Source organism: Pinus tabuliformis, chromosome 7 (genome assembly GCF_031772625.1).
Source record: "Pinus tabuliformis cultivar Carrire ecotype Pingquan chromosome 7, CPIR1, whole genome shotgun sequence".
NCBI lineage: Eukaryota > Viridiplantae > Streptophyta > Pinopsida > Pinales > Pinaceae > Pinus > Pinus tabuliformis.
In genome coordinates, this window is record NC_142293.1 from 1,116,844,317 (window position 1) to 1,116,867,349 (window position 23,033).

Consider the following 23,033-nt stretch of genomic DNA (forward strand, 5'->3'; position numbering starts at 1 on the left):
GAAGGACACCTCCATACTTTACTCCAAAGGAAAAGAAGAGACTAGTCAAACAAAGTGCTCGATACTCATGGATTAATGGCGATTTATTTTACACTGGTTATGATATGATTATTAGACGATGTGTAAGAAATGATGAGATAATTGATATTTTAAAATCTTGCCATGATGAACCGTGTGGTGGGAATTTTGCAGCTAAGAGAACAACATTCAAAGTTCTTAGTCTTGGATACTACTGGCCATCCATTTTTAAGGATTCCAAGAAGTACGTGAAGAGTTGTGACAACTGCCAAAGAATGGTCAGGCCAACAGCTACAGACAAGATGCCACTTCAGCCCCAAGTTCACCTAGAGCCACTTGAAAAATGGGCTCTAGACTTTATAGGACCCATTAAACCAACCTCCAAAGGTAAGAAGTACATCTTAGTATGTACTGATTACGTCACAAAGTGGGCTGAAGCAAAAGCACTAGTTAGAGCCACCGAAAAAACAGTGGTAAATTTCCTTTTTGAAGAGATTTTTGTAAGGTATGGAGTACCAAGGGAAATAGTGACTGATCAGGGTACTCAATTTACTTCAAAGTTAGTGAAGGACATCACAGACAAATACCAAATCAAGCATAGAAGAAGTACACCTTACCATCTACATGCCAATGGGTAGGTGGAATCCACAAATAAAACTTTGGAAGGGATCATCACTAAAACTGTGGAAATGAACAGAAAGAATTGGGAAGAGAAGCTCAAAGATGCACTCTGGGCTTACAGAATTACGTGGAAGAATACTACAGGATTTACACCATATCAGTTGGTGTATGGCAAAGAGGTAATGCTTCCTATTGATTTTCAAATACATACTTTCAAACTGGCTGCAGATTTGCAAATTGACCTAGACCAAGCACAACAAGAAAGAATTCAGCAGTTGAACCAGCTGGATGAGATGAGGCAGCAAGCAGAGGAAACCACAATCCTCATGCAAAAACAAAGGAAGCAGTGGCATGATGCACATATCAAGAAGAAGCAGTTCAAGGAAGGCGACTGGGCTTTACTTTTTGACTCTAAATTCAGAGATCATAAAGCCCAGTTTACCACCCATTGGATGGGCCCATACCAAATTATTCAGGCTTACGACAATGGTTCAGTCAAGCTCAAAACTATTGATGGAGAAGGTCATTCCTTTACTGTCAACGGTCATCGCCTGAAACTTTACACTAAGCCCATCAGCAAGCAAAATTTTCTCCAAACAGTATCTCAACAAAGAGAGGTTGAGATACTGCAGCCTTCAGCTGCAGTATCCCTGCCTTAGTTCATTTCATTTCAATTTAGAAATTCAAAAAGAAATTAAAAAACAAAACAAAACAAAATCTAAAAAAAAAAAGAAAAAAAACAAATACAAAATAATAATAATAATAATAACAATGGGTTAGATGTGAAAACCAGACTCTGGCACACTCTAACCCCGAATTCTTACTTGAAAACCAATTCGTTGGCGGGTAAGAATTCCTTTTCGTTTGTTCCCTGTTTGATTTATCAACTGAATAATGACTTGAGGACAAGTCAAAACTTTAGTGGGGGAAAGAAGCATCAGCATTTTGTTCTCTTATCTCTCCATTGTAAATTCTTAAAGATTTCTTATCTCATCTCCTCACTGTAAATTTCCAAATCAGTTTGTTTCAGCATTCCAGATTTCAATAAAGAAGTTGTTTTGTCATTGTTTTATCTCAGAGGGACCTGGTTACAAACATTATGCAGGGGGACCTGTTCTGTCCAGAAGACCATGTTACCAACACCAGCACTAATGGGACCTGTTTAAGACACATAAAAGGGACCTGTTAAGAGACTGTTACTTCAGGATTACTTCAACAAAGCTTCATCAAGTTTCTACAAGGATCCACAGGTTGTTGGGCACCAAGACTTCATCAAATACCAAAGATCAAGGAACCTGTATACATATAATTATTTTTCCGGATTTCAAAGAAGCTGCATGAACATCTTCAAGATCTCAGAGGGACCTGTTGCATTCGAATCTATCTCAGGGGACCTGTTATGAACAACAAAGAATAGTCAAAAGAGACTAGTCCTACCCAGCATGCCAATGCAACGCTTGAACAACCAACAAAAGTGTAATGTATTCCTTATTCTTAACATTTAAATTCTTAGATTAATTTTTAATGTTAAATTTAATAACTGTGACTGCTACGATCAATTTCACAGACACCTCCATACCTATCACTCGTTATCCCATTGTTAATCCCTATCATCTTCCAATACTCCAACCCCTCTCATACTTATATGATTTTGTTAATCCCCTCTCATATCACCCTTTTCAATCTCTGTTACCAACCATTTAGACCCTACAACCATCCCAACATTTCTATTTGGCCGGGTACCAACAGAAGCAGGACACATGGTCAATTGTTTGGAAACCAAATGTCATGCGGGCTTGTTCATTATGTTTGAAACGGCCGAATTATGATTTAACCACCCGACGAAGCCAAATGATGCAAACGACTACCCGAAATCATATCCCAGTACTTCATATATATGCTTCTAGCGTTTCTATGATGGCATCCATACGACCAGTACAGCCATTCCTCTGTTTCAAAAGATGAATATGTTATGAATTGAGTTAAGCCGATTATTTCATTATCATTTTCAGTTGTTCTATGTTAGCATTCGACTCCTGTGACTTCAACAGTGAAGACTAAAAGTAGCAAGCGCCACGAAAGGAAAATGTAGTTAATTGGGTTCGACCTCTATTACAAGATAGTCAATCGAGCATCGTTTGGGTTACTAAAGGAGCTAGTGTTAAAGAGCCGAGGATGCCACCAGGTCAGCAGTATTGGGGCAGAAGATAAAAGGTAACAAATCGAAACTTCTTTGTTGAATTTGTAAAACATAAACAAAGAAGAGTTAGAGCACAACTCTTGACCAAAATGACCAATAGGGTCGAACCAAGCATATTCGACAGTTCTCAGTATCACAAAGATTGCATTTCAATTCTTAAAGAAATACAGTGGCTGCCCTTTTTAGAGAAATTTCGTGGAAGTAATGAAGAGGTCACCAAACAGTTCGCTTTTACATTCAACGGAGAGAAAGCTCTGATAGGTAATTTTTCATTCAGAGTTTCGGAAGACACCATAGCTCAAGCCCTCGGGATCAGCCCAGAAGGGGAGAAGTACTTCAAGACAAAGCAGTTTAAAGAGAAATCATGGACTCAATTTATGTCCAGATCCAGGGTTTCGTCCGTTAATTGGAAGAAAGGCATCCCAAGAAGTTAGCTGGTGCATCCCTGGGACGAGATGGTCTATATCATCCAAAAGTTTGTAACTTGTGAAGGCCGCTACAGTATTGTTTACTTGTACCATGTCAAGTTACTGTTACATTTGAAAGGGCAATGTGTCATCAGTCTGCCATACTTCCTCTTGCAAAGCCTAACCAAAATGTCGAAGACCATCCAAAAGCAAAAAGGTAACAAAGACAAGAGCTTATATCACTTTGGGTTAATTAAAATTCTTATTGAGTATGAATTACAGAGAAGAGGGAAAATGTGGAAGGAGTTCTTGGTTGCTAACCAAATTAAAGACGAAGAGGGCAAGGAAGAACCACAGGAAAACTCAGGATTCATGAATGATATCGATGAAGAGATTCCTATACACAAAGAAAGTAAGGTACCTCCACCTGTTAGCAGTATAAGGACGAGGAAAATGAGAAAAGAGGATGCTCGGAAAGTAGAGCAAGATAAAATTTTTACCACCTATTCAAGAAGAACCAGGAGAACATCAAAGGCCCAGCTACAAGAAGACCAGCCTGAATCAAATGCACCTATGCCAATGGATATTGAAAGTAGTGCCCACTCACAACCTGGACCAGGAGCTGAGATGGAGGTTGAAAGCAACAATAGGAAAGAAAAAGATTCACAACCTGCCATTAAGAAATAGAAGAAACTGGAGAAGCAAATTGAAAAGTTAAAGGAAGAACTAATGGAGGCTAATATGCTGGAAAAAGTTATCAAGAAAGAAAATGAAATGCTCAGAGCGCAGAGTAAAGAGACTCAACAAAAAAAATGAAAAGTTAAGGGAACAAATTAAGGAACTTGAAGCTGAACAAACAGATATTTGTAAGTGGGCCACTAAATGGTACAACCAAAAGAAGGTCCTCAAGGAAAGTACAAAAGTTTAAAGCATGAGCTCCATGGTCAAAAAGATGCCCAGGTGAAGAAGAATGTGGATACATTGTTTAATGCAGCGGAGGTACAGGCAGGGACAGAGTTCAGAGGAAGCACATCAGGGTTAGCATGAGGTCATGCTAATTCATTAAGTCGGGGAGAGATGTTGGTACCATTCCTTGACCTCCTTTTTCCTCTTCAAACACATCGTTTTCCTACCTTTTTCCTTCATACATCTCTTAGACCCCTTGAAATTGATTAGTTAACAGTATTATAGTTGTTAAATACATTAGAATTGATTTATGAGTTTTATGTTAAAGAATTAAGGATTTTTTATAAAAAGACTACAGGAAGTTGCAACATCCTGTAATTGGTTTATTGTTTGACATATGGCATGACAGCTAAGCTAAAGCAAAGGGTAGGGATGAAAAATAGAATGTACAAGCATGGACGAACACCTATCCTACAGCAGAACCAACACTCCTGAAGGCACGGTCAATGACGGTCAAAGCACAACATGTTGGCGACAAAAGCAGCAACAACATAGGGTTCTAAACCGATTTAGTTTTGTTCCTTTTTGAAATCGGTTCAGAATGGAAACAACTTAAAAACTATGCCATAGCTTAAGCGGCAACAGCCGCATCATGAATGTACATTCATTCCGAAATGTAAACATTGTAAAAACATATGTAAACACAGTTATGTGTTGGCAGTTAGTGGTTATCATTGTATCGTTTTGAAAACAGAGCTTTTGAACTTAATACCAAAAACATGGTTGCAGTCACGATTTCATTGTTGCGTTGATTCTATAGTTGCTTGAGCACAGTCCAGTATACCTTTGAAACGCGGACGGGCCCTGCGTGGAACGGGTATACTGTCATTTCATTTCATTTGCAACTTCTGAATATTCAATAGCATGCACAGTGATTAGAGTTCAGTTTATGCTTTCGTTGATTTAATTAGAAATTCGTATGAGTAATGTTTGTGATGGTAGCTTGAAGGATTCATTGCAGAGATCGTTGAATTGTATCCTGTAAGGGATCTGATCTTTCGTTATTTTTAAGAGCATCTTCATGAACCCTGTTTCTCATATATTTGAATTTTAAGTGTGCTTATGATTTTAGTATATTTCAATCTTTCATGAATGATAAACATTGAATGCTAAGTGTTCACTGAACAGGGGTTTTATGCACATCATCCTTGTAAGGGGATTGAAATCTTGGTTTAAGTAATACACAGTGTTTTTAGAATAGGTAGATGAATTGAGTGACCTGAGTGTCCAGGTGATAGGGAGCATATCTCAACCTTCCGTAAAGAAGTTCTGTAACCTACCATCACGAACACTTAGTTAGGAATCCTTTATGTCTATATATTGTAGACGCATGCCTCGAAGTTTACTAATCCTCGTCGATAATAAATATAGCCTAATCTAGCACCCTAGATAGGACACTACAAGCAGCACAACCCCTTCTGTGTGACCGCAACCCTTGTGGCATACCAACCCTGCACACACCCCTGTTGTCGCGCAACACCCTAATAGACAGTTTTATAGTTCGCACTCTCTTTCAACTGTCTGGAGCAATGAGACTGTCTCTTCGGCTAGTTAGACAGCCCGACCCCCCATGTAGAGCTTCAGTTGGTTGCAATTTACTCTTCCTAGGAAGGGCTCTCCATTGAGTTTGACCAACTGGACCACGCCACCATTTGTGACCTCTTTTACCACATATGGTCCCACACTAAATAATTTATCTTGAATGTGTGCAACTTGATATGGTGATCGTGCCAAGCTTTCTCGCACTGTTTCTGTACCTACTTATGGAGTCCCACAAGAAACCATTCTTCCTCAAGTTCTTCAAATTGTGCCAACCTTTCTTCCAAATCTTCACAGTCTGACATGCCTGTCATCGCTGCTATCTGTAGACTGGGTATGATGTATTCCATTGGCATGACTACCTCTTTTCCATAGACTAACCTAAACGGTGTCTGACCCATCAATTTCTTGCATGTGGTTCTATATGCCGATAATATGGTAGGTACGTGCAAGTCCTAGTCATTCCCTACGTGTTACATACTTTGGTCAGTGTAGTCTCCATAATCTTGTTGAATGCTTCTACTGTCCCATTAGCTTGCAGATGGTATGGTGTACTTTGCTGATGATACACCTAGAATTCCTCGGTGAGTGCACTGATAGTTTCGTTTAGGAAGTGCATTCTGCGGTCACTCATTAAAATTTTTGGGTATCCAAATAGTGTCAACATGTTGTCGAACAAAAATTTCGTAGCCGTGGTAGTTGTGCGGTCTTTAACCGGCTATGCTTCCACCCATCAAGTCAGGTACTCTATCGCGTTGATTATGTAATGCGCACCCATCTTCCCTTGAGGTTTGATTGGCCCCACAAAGTCTATTGCCCATTTTTCAAATGGATGGAGCGTCATCTATGGATTGAGTGGCATTTCATCCCTTCTTGATGGTTACCCAGTCCTCTGACATAAGTCGCAGGCCCAACAGTATGCTTTCAAATCCTGATGTAGTGTTGGCCACCATATCCAAGCGTGAATGATCTTCTGTGTCGTTGCCCATCCTGCATAGTGTCCTCCTGCAGCCCCTCCATATGCTTCCACGAGGATCTGACCCCGTTCAAATTTTGGTACATATCTTCATAAGATTTCATTGTCTCCCATTTTGTAGAGGTGCCTTGTGATGACAGAAAAATCCACTACGCGTACCACCAATTCCTTCTTATGCTGGATTGAATATTCTTGTGGCGTAGTCCCTATGGTTAAGAAATGGATTATGTCTTCAAAGTGGCTGTCTGCAACACACACTACATAGAGTTGTGCATCGGGTAGTCCTTCCTCCAAATTTGTTGGCTCCTCACCATTCTCAATTCGTGATAGGTGATCTGGTCCTGCATTTAGGCATCCCAAATTCATGATGACCTCAAAGTCATATTCCTGAAATAGTAACAGCCATCTACATATGCACCCCCCCAACACAGGCTTATTCACTAAGTATTTCAACGCAGAATGATCGGTATACATCTTGAAGTGCCCTGGCGGTATTTCTAGAGTGCATATGCCATGGCAAATCCTTCGCGCTCAGTGGTAGAATAGTTCTTTTCTACTTTGGACAATCGTCAACTTGCAAATGTGATCAGGTGATGCACGCCTTTCGCGCCTTCCTGTGTAAGTATAGTGCCTAGCACGATACACGATGCATCAACATGTACATGAAATTCAATGTCCCATTTTGGGAAGACCAAAATGGGAGCGGATGCCATTTTTTCCTTGAGAACATCCAAGCTTTTCTCACAATCATCATTCCAACAATATGTAGTGTCCTTTTCAATAAATTTTCCATTGGTGCTGTGATTTGTGCATAGCTCTTAATAAAATTTCTATAGTAACTGGTGTGTCCCAACGTGGCGCGTAGTTGTTTCACACTTCGCGACACTTCCAGATTGAGAATAATGACAATCTTCACAGGGTCCACCACCAGGCCGTGTCTGCAGACCACATGGTCGAGAAAATTTCGAAAGGGGATGAGGAAGGTGCACTTCTTAAGATTCAGCGCAATCTGGTGTCATCGGCAAGTATCCAGCATCAACCGTAAGCTTTCTATATGGTGTTTAACTAACCCAAATACAATCCAATCATCCAGATAGAGCTCCAAAACCTTGTGGATGTATTCCTTGAACGCAGCCACCACTACGTGCGAAAATATTGCTGGCACGTTCTTCAGTCCAAAGGGCATAATAGTATATTGAAAACATCCCCATTCAGTTGCAAAGGTTGTCTTTCTCCTATCTTTTGGCGCGATCTTGAACTGATGATACCTTGAGAAACCATCCGTGAATGAGTAAGCTTCATGTCCGCCAACATTCTCCAATACATCATCTGTAAATAGTGTTGGGAATGGATCCTAAACGCAGGCATCGTTAATCTTCCTGAGGTCCACGTAGATCCTAATTTTGCCCTTATATTTTTTCTCCTATACTACCATGGGACTCACCTAGTCTGATTCTTCCACTGGTTCAATAATTTTGGCTGTAAGCATTTTTTCTAATTCTTCACGGATCTTTTCTTTATACTTTGGATTCAAGCGGTCCAGTTTCAAAGCGATCTTCATCACCCCTAAGTCGCCAATGATCCCCTTTAAATCCGTGATTTTGTTTAGGAACAAATCTTGATATTCATGGAGTAACTCAGCAACCTTATCTACCGTTGCATCATCCCAATAGTCCCCAAGCATCACGTACTTCAGCTCCGCGTCTATACTAATGTTGACCTACTTTGTCTTTAGTGGTGCAGTGATGTCAGGGTCCTCAATTGATGGCCCTCGAACTTCATGAGACCCTTCAGTTTCTGGAATATTAATGTTTCTGGGGTCATCATAATCCTCCTCTACTTGTGTGTTATAACATTTTAGGGCATGGCTTAACTGGGTTTCCCATGCTAGTTGAACTACTTCCCGTGGTTCGTGTGGTATTTTGAAAATGGCGACTTTCACGGCTTGCAGCACGTCATCCACAGTATCCCACCATCAGTCTTCAAATGTGAATGTTAACAAAAATCCCTCATGCAGAACATCCCATTCGCCTGTACCATGTCGGAGTTCCATCTCGGTATACCAATTCATGGGTATGACATCCAGGGTATGATAAAATAAGTGTACCCATTCAGGCTGAGGCTCGTCTCCATAGGCCTTGGTCCATTTTTCAAGTTGCGTGCGTGGGTCGTCGCATCCATCGTATTTATCTGCTAGTCGTAGTTCTAGTTTCCCAAATCGTAGCTACATCATCCTCCTACAGCCGTGCCAGTTCTCAAAACTTCCTTGATGTGTTCCCCACCATCACGCGGGTGTCACACGCAGCACCCACTTCAACACATCAAACCGCTATTGCTTCGGTATTGCGCTTCCAAACTTGCTCAAAAATTCATCCACCGTTGTCAATCCATCATATGTCGGTAGATCTCGGGCCTGGGCTGTTGATCCAAATGGATCCAAGAACACTCTCTAATTCTTGAAATTTATTAAAAACATTCCAAAGATCAAAACAATCACATTCCAAGAGCACCTATAATGGCTGAAATACACTATCAAGAGGCAAAAACCAGAGAAAACTGTGAAAAAACAGAGTATTGGAGGCATGAGAAATGAAGGCACAGTAGCCGTCAAATCTAGCCGATCAACGTTCCAGATCTGATCGGAAATCACAATCGGCATAGGCAGACAACAGATATCAGCGCGGACTACATACCACTTGCGACATTGACTGGCGGAATCAACTAGGACCATCGATCAAGCGCGCAAATCGACAGCCCACGTTGCATCACATGATAGCTATCGGAGATTACAAGAGTGCTTACCACGGCCTGGGGTTATCGCGATGAGCGATTGTGATCAATCACATCGCGATATTGCAATCAGGGCCATAGAGGGGAGTGGGCATATACACATACACATCTGCGATCCGATGAACCGGACCCAGCGGTTTTATCAATATTATTTCATAATATTTGAGATCTGTAGCAAAGCCATTTTTAATGCATTTTCATGATTTTAACATATTTCAAAAATTACAAAGGGGAACCTTGGAGCAAGGCCAAAGTGACTTGCGATAGCGATAAGGATGGACCCGATAAAGGAATAGACCAGAATTAATCACTTTTGAAGTCTGAAATAAGCAGTGTTTTGGGCGGAATTTCATAGTGTTGCAATGTTCTCTGTGTAGAATAGAAAACGATCATATTTGGGCATTCCAAAGGATTTCAAAGGCCCAATAACCATATCTTTACAGTAAAGGTGGCCACCACCCTTAGAAGCGTTTAGCAATGATTTCTAACACTTAGAAAGGGTTTTGAGCAGAGGATGGGGAGACTGAAAGGTGGGGAGCTGAAATGAATAGGCAGCGCTGTTTTGGCTTTAAAGCCGTAGAAAACAGAAGACAGAGAAGGCAATATTGAAGGCAGTGCTGAGACAGAGCTAAGACAGAGATAGAGAGTGATTCAGAGAGTCTGTGTACTCAAAGAAAGCTTGAGAGGTTCAAGCAAACTCTTACTATTATATCTGTTATGTATTGAGTCTCAAATTGAGCTCATACTGTTGTAAAAACTCTGCTTGAAGACATAATAGAGAGGCCACCACTTAAGGCTAGACCAGGAGATGTAGCCTAGGAGTATTGGGTGAACTCCTTATTAAACTTTCTGTGTGTTTATGTGTTTGTCTATTATAGTCTTTTACTGCTTCATAGTCTATGTATTTCGCAATATGATCAATCCATTGCATAAAATAACATAGGAAAGTCTATGTACATGAGTCTGTAATACCTTATTAATTGTCTTAGATCTCATTATCAGATCAAGTGGTATCATAGCTTTAGGTTGCTAAGGTTAGACAAGGTTGTGCTGGATTGGTGAATGATAACTAGGTCAAAGCTCAAATTAGGAGAAGGGGAATTGGTTGAAGCTAACCCAGAAATTGGTAGAGTCTATCCTAGGAGGGAAATGGTAGAAGAAAATCCATTGGAAGCAGACCCTCAGTTCATGGACAGTTTCATGACCATGAGAGCCATGGTAGAAGAAATGTATCAAGAATTCAAGAAAGGTCGAAGTGAAGATTGTTCAACCTCCAAACAAGACAAAGGAACAGAAGAATCTCTTATAGTTGGCCATTCTGAAGGCAAAGGGAAAGGAAAAGAGGCTCCTCTATCCACACCTCCTGGTAGCCCTAAAAAAAAAAAAATACACCTTTGATTAATTTAGATGTTAAATTTGATTTTCCAATATACGATGGAGAATTAAATGCAGAGAAGTTAGATAACTAGATTAGACAGATTGATGTGTATTGCAGGGTGCAGAGCATTGATTCAGACAGAATAAAATTCAACTGGCAAGCCTACGCCTTGGAGGAACTACCTTGGTATGGTGGGAAGGCAGGACACAAGCTGACTTGAAGAAGCATGGTAAAATTCTTTCTGTCTAGAGTGAATTTGTTTCTGCAATTAAAAATTAGTTCTATCCACTAGCTTATTTGCAGCAATCCATGATGAGTTGGCAAACTCTTCGCCAATTAAAGGGGAAAAGTGTACAAATCTACACCGAAGAATTTAGAAAAAGAGCTTTGATTCTAGGCATTTCTTTAGAATCACCTAAAACTTTGCTGAAGTATATAGGTGGTCTACACAGCTATTTGAGGCACACCATTCTCATGTTTAACCCTACTAGCATAGATGAGGTATCTTTTGAGGCTACCCATTTAGAGGCTAGAGGCAAGAATGTGAACCCGGAGATTGGGGGATCATCAAAACCCACTGCAAGCAAGAACAAGGAAAAGAGGAAGAAGAAATGGAAAGAGAGGAAGGCAAATGCTGTACAAAAGGCCAAACCTTTATGCGCTCACTACAAGAAGGATGGACATGATGATGAACATTGTTGGTCTTTGCATCCGGAGCTGAAACCCAAGAGGTTAGATGGCAATAATAAGAAGATTGTTGCTGCTATACAGAAAGATTTGGGGTCAGACTGAGGTGATGAAACAACAATCGTAACCACAGGTATAAAAGGTAAAAATTCTGAAGAATCTACTAGTAATTCTGCACAAAATATTTATAGTAAAGAAAATGAGAGGAAAAGACATGATCTTTTTCATATTAGAGTTATTTCTAAGCATCAAAAGATTGATACTTTATTTGATAGTGGCTCACAAGTAAACTTGATTTTTGAAGCAATTGTAAAGAAGCTGGGATTACTAACCACACCTCACAAGAAGCCATATCCATTAGGTTGGGTATGTGATAAAGAAAAGCTACAAGTGACTAGACAATGTAAACTTAGGTTTTCTTTTGGGTCAGCATTTGTAGATGAGGTTGAGTTAGATGTCGTTCCCTTGGATATATGTGGAATTGTTTTAGGAAGTCCTTACTTGTATGATAGAAAAGCCATTTTCTATAGAGCTGAAAATAAGTATCAACTCGTTAAATATGGAATCAAATATATTGTAAGAGCTCATAAAATCAAGAATAATTATACTCTCATAAACTCGGGGCAGATGAAAAGAATTGTAAATTCATGCAAGAAATTTTACTGATGATTGTAAAGGAAAAGAAACCTGTTAAAAACAATGTATTTGAAGGCTATGATGTTAAACAACAAGCTGATTTAGAAAAAGTTGTTTCAGAATATGATATCTTATTTCAAGAACCTAAAGGTCTGCCACCCAAAAGGGAAATTGTACATGATATTAATTTGCAGCAAGATGCTCCATTGCCTAACATTGAAATGTACAAGTTATCCACTTTAGAGAATACAGAGATCAAGAAGAAGGTACAGGCGCTGCTCGAGAAAGGGTTCATAAGACCAAGCACATCACCATGCGGATCTCCAATCATGTTGGTGAGAATGAAAGATGGTTCATGGAAGATGTGCATTGATTACCGAGCACTAAATAAAATAATGATCAAGAATCGTTATCCCCTTCCTTGCATTGATGATCTACTGGATCAACTAAAAGAGGTTGTTTATTTTTCCAAGTTGGACCTACATAGTGGTTACCATCAGGTTAGAGTAGCATAGCAAGATGCATGGAAGACTGCTTTCAAAACAAAGCAAGGGCTGTATGAATGGCTAGTTATGCCTTTTGGCATGACTAATGTTCCTGCCACTTTCATGAGAGTTATGAATGATGTACTCAGGTCTTTTATTGATGATTTTGTAATTGTATATCTAGATGACATTCTTGTATTTAGTAAAACATGGGAAGAACATTTAAAGCAGACTCTGGATGCTTTGAGAAAAGAAAATCTCTATGTTAAATTATCAAAATGCGAATTTGGCAAAATATCTTTGAATTGTTTGGGTCATATTGTAGGGTGTGGTGAATTGAAGATAAATCCCTCTAAGGTTGCAGTCATTGTAAATTGGCCTAAACCCAAGTCTGCTACAGAAGTTAGAAGCTTCTTAGGAGCAATATTGGAGAAAGTTTATTGCTAACTTTTCCTTGATTGTAGCTCCTTTACATGCTTTGACAGGATTGAACAAGATGTTTCAGTGGGGAGGCAAATAGCAGAAAGCTTTCGACACCTTGAAGGAAAAAATTAGTACAACACCAGTACTAGCACTTCCAAATATTCAACAACCATTTGAGAATGAAACAGATTCCAGTGACTATGCCATGGGAGCAGTATTGATGCAACATGGTAAACCCATATGCTACCATTCTAAGACTTTTAATTCTACAGTAGTTAATTATCCTACATATGATAAAGAATTGTATGCATTATTCCAGAGTGTGAGAAGGTGGAAATATTACTTAAGGGGCAAAGAAACAGTTATACATACTAATCATCAACCACTTCAATATTTACACTCACAAAATAAGTTGCAACAATCAAGACACTATAGGTGGATGGGTTTCCTACAACATTTTTCATTTAGTTGCAGATATGTTGTCCAGACCAATCATACACAATAAAGTTGCAGATATGTTGTCCAGACCAATCATAAATGCATCTACTATACTTAAGCATAACTTAGTAATGCATGAAAGCTATATTGAATAATATGCTCAAGATATAGACTTTAAAGATGTATACGCAACTTTAAGTAATGGCAAAAAGGTAGAAGAATTGGATTACTCTGTTAAGGACCAACTGTTGTATCATCTGGGAAAGCTATGCATTCCACAAACTGAAAGAGTTAACATAATTAGGGAGGCACATACTTCTCTAATATCAAGTCATTTTGGGGTAAGTAAAACAATTGCACAACTGCAAAAATACTGCTATTGGCCAAGAATGCATGAAATAGTTTCTAGATATGTAAGAGGGTGTACCATGTGTGCTAAAAGTAAGACTAGTAATAGAAAACTAGGCTTGTACACTCCACTACTAGTCCCTTCCCATCCTTGGGAAAGTGTTTCCATGGAATTTGTTGGGGGATTGCCAAAATCTAGAAAGGGACATGACTATTTATATGTTATTGTGGACAGGTTCAGCGAAATGTGTATTTCAATATTTTGTAATAAGTAGATTACAGCTGAACAAACAACGAAATTGTTATTTCAACATGTCTATGTGCATTTTGGGTTACCCACTTCCATAGTATCTGATCAAGACTCCAAATTTGTTGGGAAGTTTTGGTCAAGTCTGTGGGAATTGATGGACACTAGACTGAAGAAGAGCACAACCTTTCATCCACAAATAGATGGCCAAACAGAGGTAGTCAACAGGACAGTGATCCAGTTTCTCAGGGGTTATTGCAGCAAGCATCCCAAGCTTTGGGATGAACATTTATGTTATGTGCAACATGCTTACAACCGTGATAAACATTCTTCTACACAGAGATCTCCTTTTGAGACCTATTTTGGTTTTATACCAAGGTCTCCCTTGGATTTTGTCTTTGAAAAAGACATAGCAGTTGCTGGACACAGTGATGTGGAAAAAGCAACCATGTTCATTGAACAAATCCAAGAAATTCACCAGGTGGTGCAGGAACAACTAGAAAAGAGCCAATCCAAGTACAAGGTGAGGCATGATAAACATTGGGTGCAACATAGCTTCCAAGTTGGTGATCAAGTCTGGATGTATATCAGTAAGGACAGAATGCAAGGTGAAGGAAAGAAGCTGAAGCCAATAAGGTATGGGCCTTTTAAGGTACTTGAGAAAATTGGTGAGAACACTTTCTGCCTTGATCTGCCAGCATACATGCACATCTATTCAGTGGTAAATGCAGAAAACTTAAGACTATTTGAACCTTCATTAATTGAAGATACCGAAGAGAAAAGTCAATTGCCTTCCATTGATGATTTGTTGCCTGAATACCTCAATGAATTATAGGAAGATACAGTTCTGGACAGGAAGGTGAGGACTACATGCAGAGGGGACGTGGAAGGTTCAAAACCCAGCAGTGCAAAATGGATAGAAATTGGGCAAGTGAGGTAGCTATATCCTCAGTTGAGTGATGCTTGAAACCCAACTTTTGGTGGTCCAAATTCCATTTTCAGTTGGAAGGCGTGATCCAAATGGATCCAAGAACACTCTCTAAGTCTTGAAATTTCTTAAAAACATGCCAAAGATCAAAACAATCGCATGTCAAGAGCACCTAGAATGGTTGAAATACACTATCAAGAGGCAAAAACCAGAGAAAACTGTGAAAAAATAGAGTATTGGAGGCATGAGAAATGAAGGCACAGTAGCTGTCAAATCTGACCGAGCAACGGTCCAAATCTGATCGGCAATCACAATCGGCACAGGCAGACAGTGGATATCAGCGCGGACTACATACCACTTGCGACAGCGACTGGCAAAATCAACTAGGACTATCAATCAAGCGCGTAGATCGACGACCCACGTTGCATTGCATGATCACTAACGAAGATCACAAGAGTGCTTACCATAGCCTAGGGTTATCGCAATGAGCAATTGCAATCAATCACATCGCGATACCACAATCGGGGCCACACAGGGGAGCAGGCATATACACATACACATCTGTGATCCGATGAACCAGACCCGACAGTTTTATCAATATTATTTCATAAGATTTGAGATCCGTAGCAAAGCCCTTTTTAATGCATTTTTCGTGATTTTAACATATTTCAAAAATTACAAAGGGGAACCTTGGAGCAAGGCCGAATTGACTTGCGATGGCAATAAGGACGGACCCGATAGAGGAATAGACTAGAATTAAGGACTTTTGAAGTTCGAAATAAGAAGTGTATTGGGCAGAATTTCACAATGTTGTAGCGTTCTCTATGCAGAACAAAAAATGATCGTTTTTGGGCATTCCAAAGGATTTCAGAGGCCTGATAACCATATCGTTATAGTAAAGGTGGCCACCACCCTTAGAAGCGTTTAGCAATGATTGCTAATGCTTAGAAAGGGTATGAGCAGATAGAGGACGGGGAGACTGAAAGCCGGGGAGCTGAAACAAATAGGTAGCGCTCTTTTGGCTTTAAAGCCATAGCAAACAGAAGACAGAGCAGGTAGTATTGAAGGTAGTGCCGAGACAGAGCTAAGACAGAGACAAAGAGTGATTCAGAGAGTCTATGTACTAAGAGAAAGCTTGAGAGGTTTAAGCAAACTATTACTGCTATATCTGTTATGTATTGAGTCTCAAATTGAGCTGATATTGTTGTAAAATCTCTGCTTGAAGACATAATAGAGAGGCCACCACTTAAGGCTGGACCAGGAGATGTAGCCCAGGAGTATTGGGTGAACTCCTTATTAAACTTGTTGTGTTTTTATGTGTTTGTCTATTATAGTATTTTACTGCTTCATAGTCTATGTATTTCGCAATCTGATCGATCCATTGCATAAAATAACATAGGAAAATCCATGCACATGAGTCTGTAATACCTTATTAATTGTCTTAGATCTCATTATCAGATCAGCTGTTATGCAACGCAGTGACCTAGTCATCATGTTCCAATTCAGCGTTGTCACTTCGTTGAACCGATTGTGCCAACGTTCGTCTTCTTCGTCGGAATCTGAGGTGCAGGAACTTGCACACTCCCACGAGATTATTCCATCTGCAATCAGATTCACCCAATCTTGATCACGTGCAGTTATCTTGTAGATACAATCTAGCTCATCGTCACTTCCATCGTCATGTACATGTTCAGTGTAGTGCGCTCCTTCAGCTGGATCTAGCGGAATGACTACGCATAAAGACTTTTTCTCGAATATCATCTTCCGCTTCTTCAGGTTGATGACTCCATTCATATTAGTGGCCCAATCTATTCCTAACAATGCGGGGTAAGGGTTGCTATCATCAACAATCTCTATTACCTCAAAGTCCGTCTGCATGCTTGTGCCTTCGATATCCACTGTTATCCCTTGCAACCTCCCCATGGGCAAGATATTTTGTTGGTTCACCATCCGTAATTGAATAGGGGACCACTGTAATGCGGGCTTGCCCATGTGTTCCCATGTCTTCTTTGGTAACACATTCGCGTCCGAACCTAGGTCTAGGATTACCTGATCCATCTCATATTCACCAATCTGTGCCATCAATATCATCTACCTCCCAGTGCGCAAGGTATTCTTTCTTAGTTTCCTGACCCTGCGAACCTAGTTATCAACTCATGCAGTCCTTTAACCGCCTTATTATCATGCAACAGTTTCATGCATGTCTCTAAAAAGGTAGTAAGAATTGAAGGATCCATCCTTGTCTTTGGTTGATCCTTACTGCCTGAAGTAGAGGCCTTCGCGAAGCTCTTCTTAGCTTCCATAAACATCTCTTTTGCGCGTTCCAAGTCAAACTTAGGTTCCTTTGTAGGAGCCTTGCGAACCCATGTATCCTCATAAGACTTCTTCCCCTTATCTTCCCCTGTGGTCACGCTGCTTCTAAGCACCATGTTCATGTTGGAGTCTTCTTCACGTGGTTCAGACCTCATAATTTGAACATTCTGCATCGGATTAGGCTGAAGTACCCCTTTCTCGCGCATCTGCGTGGTCAACGTGGGACAATATACTGCTTCATGATCGAATTGAGCATAATATGAACAAGATGGTCTCGTCAGGTTAGTACAATCACGAGTGTAGTGCCCCAGTCCTTCGCAATTGTAATAGATTAACTGTCCTCGGCCCGTTCCTAGCCCCATTCCTCCTCGTCCTCAACCCTGCCCTTGGAATCCACCACGCTCCATCCCCATGGCTAGGTCAAGACCTCGTGTTTCTGTCTTCATTCTATATGCGGAGGTTCGCTCCATCATTAACTCGTAGTTGTGGCAAGTACGCTCGTCCTGGCCCACCGATCTACAAAAATTGCAAAATAGTTGTTGGGGAGTTTGTGTATACTTCTACAACAAATGACAGTTATTTGTCGTGTGCTCTCCTCCCACCTGACAGATCACACACCAGAGTGCAGGTACTGCACTTGGCCCTGCCTGTGCCTCTGGTCTCAATGGCATTGGCCCCCATCCTGCTAAATAGTTCGCGAATACTGGACAATGATCATAATCGTGGCCTTGGCCTTTACATTTTATGCACCATACTTCTTCGTGCGCTTCTGGCCAGGGTGCTCTATCCTGCTTTAAAATTTGCATCTCCAAGCATAGGTTTTGTAGCTACGTGTGGATTTTTTGGACTCCCAACCCTAGATCCTGTATCGATGTTTCATGCAACCTCATCACCATTTCCAACGCTTCTACCTGGGTTGACAACTTCTGCTGTGACAATGTCATCCTCAGGTGTGGTGTTAAAGACGCCACAAACCATGCACGGTGATCCAAATCCATTAGCGTCATATTGGCCTTGCAGATCATAGTCTTCAGTCTCTGATCCAGATACCAGGGGATCTCACCTAGAAGCATCGCAATTTCTTTATTTGTTCAACGCATCCTGGATCTCCGTTATTCCTACATTCAGGTGATCATTTGAGTGCTTGATATGCCACGTCAACACGCGATCCTGCAACGTGCTTACCAGTGTAGCCTTTTTAATGTTATCCTCTATAACTCCTTGTGCTTCCCACACTGCTCTTACCACGAACCAAAACTAATACGGGTCCTCATTTCCGACTCCTCTGAATATGGGTAGCTTAATTGCGCTTGCCATGCTGAATTGTGGAGGTGGTGGAGGTGGGGTGGGTGAAGATGGAGTTGAATGAGGTGAAGCGAGTGGTGCCATAATTGGAGATGGTAACTGCGGAATGCACTGTCTTATCAAACTGAACGTGCTTCTCGGAGAAACCCGAGCATGCTCTTCCTCACTTGCTTGCGAAGGTGAAATTAAAGGACTGTTTCCTAACCCTTCGATACCTTTGTAGACCTTTCTTCTTTGCATCGTTCCAATCATTAATGGATTTGTAACACCCATTTTTCACATAGCAACATCTTAATCCAGGTATTCAAGGATTTGATGTACTTACCTCGCGGTCCCTGGAGGAAACATCTTTCTACTTCACTGTAGCTTACAGTCGTGTCTATCACGAATTCAGTGATAAACCCTCCTATTCTTCGGTTGAGCCAATGGTCTACGGCCCGCAAAATCTTATTTTCTAATGCCTCTAGCTTGCGCACTAACTCCAGAGTCCACACTATCAGTTGATCTAGCTTATACCTTCCCTGGTTGTCGACTAACCTCGCAATCCAATCATACAACTTTGAAGAGAAGGACGTGAAGAAGATTTCGTGGATTTCCTTATATATGTATCGATCCAGCCACCTCTTCTCGGATTTCTGTGGAGTTCTATTTTCCTGTGCCTTGAACTCGCGAAGTTTCTGATCCATCCACTCTTCAATTTCTTTCTTCGTAGGGTTCTAGTGTTTCGACATCAAACATCCCTTAGGTAGCTCCCAGTCCTAGAAACGAAACCATTTGTTGGCTTGATGGGGCCTGACCCAGGTTCAGAAGTGATTTAGCCAAAAAAATGCCGAAACTACTGGCCCTTTCGGCAACAGTCTGCAGAGTGCGAACTGAAATCTCACCCAAGGTAGTATGGGAGGGTGCTAGAACCAGGTTTCCGCACCCCAGGGATGTCTTGATGAGGTCTGGAAAGGTTGCGAACCGATCCTATGCACTGGTGCAATTCTCGCAGCTATTTGACCTTTGCATAGCTCTCCATAGAGCTCAAAGGGTGCTATCTAGATCCTTTACCCTTACGGTGTTATTATTATAGATCTGACTTAATTTTGTGGGCCCATTAATCTTTATCAATTATTCAACAGTTATAACTAGTGCGCACAACCATAAACTTGTAAAGAGATGAAATAACATATATCAGAAGCATAAACAAATAGATCTGTAGAAGGATGCACAATGTTTCAGAATCAACTTAGCTTTTATTAACTTGTTGTTCCAGTAAAATCCAGTTCCACCCTACGCACTCAGCTGCAGGGGTCTGTGCACACAGCTGCGGACTCTACCAAGCCTCTATGCACACAGCTGTAGAGCCTCTTCCTACTACTACAATCCAAGACTCGGACTTATAGACTTAGAGAAATATCGCATTCAAGAACCCATAATACTTAGATCATCTCCCAAGCTGCTTTCTACACTTAGAGCTTCACTCTATTTATACATTCCCATGGTACGCGGACCATGGGTAGGCCGACACATTCTATATTAAATTACAGTATTTGAGGGTGCGAATCCCTTTGACTTGACTCATTACAATTCGTGCTCTGCGCACTTCAAGGAGCCTTTACAATACCATTACCCAAAATTGTGGGCTTTAGGCCCCAAAACCGTTACGCGGGGGATCCACTGCCCAACAAGTGGAAAGGGAGAGGAGTATATACCAGAATAATTTAAGAAGGCCAAACTTCCTACATTTTATGTTGAAGAAAAGAATAGAAGATGTTGAAGTAGGGCTACTTGGGATGAAAAAATTCTTCAAAGTTCTCTACTACTCTGAGAATATGAAAGCAAAAGTGACTACCTTATGTTTGAAAGGAAAAGTTGGCATATGGTGGGAAGACTTAAAGATTGTAGAAACAATAAGAGAAGAAGAATTGTCTTGAGGTGAGCTCAAGGAACATTTCAGGAGAAAATAGCTTAGCAAAGCAAAGGTGTTCTATATGCTTAGAATGGGACAAATGTTTGAGGAGGAGTATATTACTAAATTCATGGAGCTATTGCAATATGTGTTTTGCCTCAAGGAGGAAGGGCAAAGGTTCAAAGATTAATTGGTGGGCTACCACAATACTTTAAGGGCATAATCAAATTTGATGAGCCATGAATATTAAAAGATGCAATCTAAAAATTGAAGCACTGTTATGAGCAGACAAAACACATACCATTATTCAAGATAGATTGGAAGGAAAGTGGTGGTTTTAGATACAAAGTAAAATGGCATAAGAAGGAGTTGAGGATGCAAGCTATGAAAGAAATGGAAGACATGGCTCTAGTGGACCAGGGATGACCCCAACGGAAATTTATTTCCATGAATAGAGGTCGAATTACCCAGCCCACGAGAGAAGCTACTAATAATTTTGGTATAGAACCACATAAATGCTTGACATGCGGGAAAAATATCCTAAGGAAGGATTTCCCACAACATAAAAATTATGTATCAAGTTGTACAACATCTGAGAGGTCGAAACATTTCAAGAAATGGCCCAAAGTGTACCTAGGATCTACATAACATTGGAATAGGCAGCTTGTTGATCAGACATCCATAATTGAAATGGAAAGGTAAGATTTATGACCAAGATATCTCCATTTTAATTGATCCAAGATCTAACTATAACTATGTCAGCCCAAAAATCATGGAGTAGTGCCAATTGGCCAAGAAATCACATGAGGAATCATGGCAAGTCTAATATGCCATAGGATGAAAGAAAAGAGAGGAGCATTGGCTGAGAGCATGACCATTAGAGATAAATGGCATGTGCACTATTGTCAATTTAAATGTGTTGCCATTGGAAGTGTACAACACATTGTTGGGAATGGACTAGTTATATATGAATCACACTAAGGTAGATTGCTTTGAGAACTCCATATAATTCTTGTATGAGCTCGAGGAGAGAATAATGTTACAAGGGAAATTAAAACCCACATCTGTGAGGTTAATTACAACCATGCAAGACAAAATAATTCATAGGGAGGGGTGTATCTTATTTACTATTCGAATTAACAACACCACCAAAAATAGCATTAGCATTGAAGGTGATGGCCAAGTCATTCTAATGAAGCATCCCATTTTAAACCAATTTCGAGATGTATTTCCTAAATAAATTCCTAGGGTGCCTCCTTATAGAGAAGTGGAATTGTTCATTGAATTAATGCTAGAGGAAACCCTACCATATAAAATGAGCACTTTGTAACTAATTGAGCTAAAGTTATCGCCCAAAGAAATATTAGATAAAGACTACATAAGGCCAAGCATGTCTCCATGTGGAGCATTGGTCTTATTTGTGAAGAAGAAAGATGGAACACTTAGGTCTTGCATCAATTATAGGTAGTTGAATAAGGTAACCTTTAAGAATAGATAACCCTTACAACAGATCCATAACTTATTTGATCAACTAAGGGGAGAAGAAGTCTTCTCCAAGAGTAATTTAAGATCTGAATACCATCAAGTGTGCATTAAATTTAAATACATTCATGAGACAACATTCCAAACTAGGTATGGGAATTATGAGTTGTGGTAGTGTCCTATGGGCTTAGTAATGTGCATATAGCTTTTATTTTCCTTATGAACAATGTGTTGCACCCTTACTTGGACAAATTCATAGTAGTTTTTATTGATGCCACTTTGGTCTATTCAAAGACCAAGGAGAAGCATAAAGAGGATCTAACTACAATACTACAATTGTTAAGAGAACATAATTTTTATGAAATGCTTGACAAAATTGACTTCTTCTAATCACAAATCCATTATTTGGGATAGATTGTCTCAAAGGAGGGAGTAGCAATTGATTCAGAGAATATCAAGGTCATCATGGAATGGAAAACACCAAATAATGTGACCGAATTACATCCTTTATGGGATTCATGGGATAATATAGAAGATTTAACAAGAACTTCTCTAAGATTGGCTATTCAATCACTGCCCTGCAAAAGAAAGGGAAGAAGTTTGAATGGATAGATGAATGTGTTGCAAGCTTCAATCAGTTGAAGCAATAATTTCTCACCGTTGCACTAATGTTAAGAGTAGTAGACGTAAACAAGGATTTCATGGTTTGAACAAATGCTTGCAAGAAGAGACTTGGTGGAGTCTTAATGCAGGAAGGTCGAGTGGTCTGTTATGAATCACATAAGTTAAATGAGCATGAGGAGAACTATGTAACCCATGATCTAGAGTCAATTTCCATTGTTCACGCATTAAAAATGTGGAGGCATTATCTCCTTGGAAAGAGATTCATTTTAATGACTGATCATAGAGGGCTAAAGTATTTGTTTGATCAGCCTAAATTAAATTCCAAGCA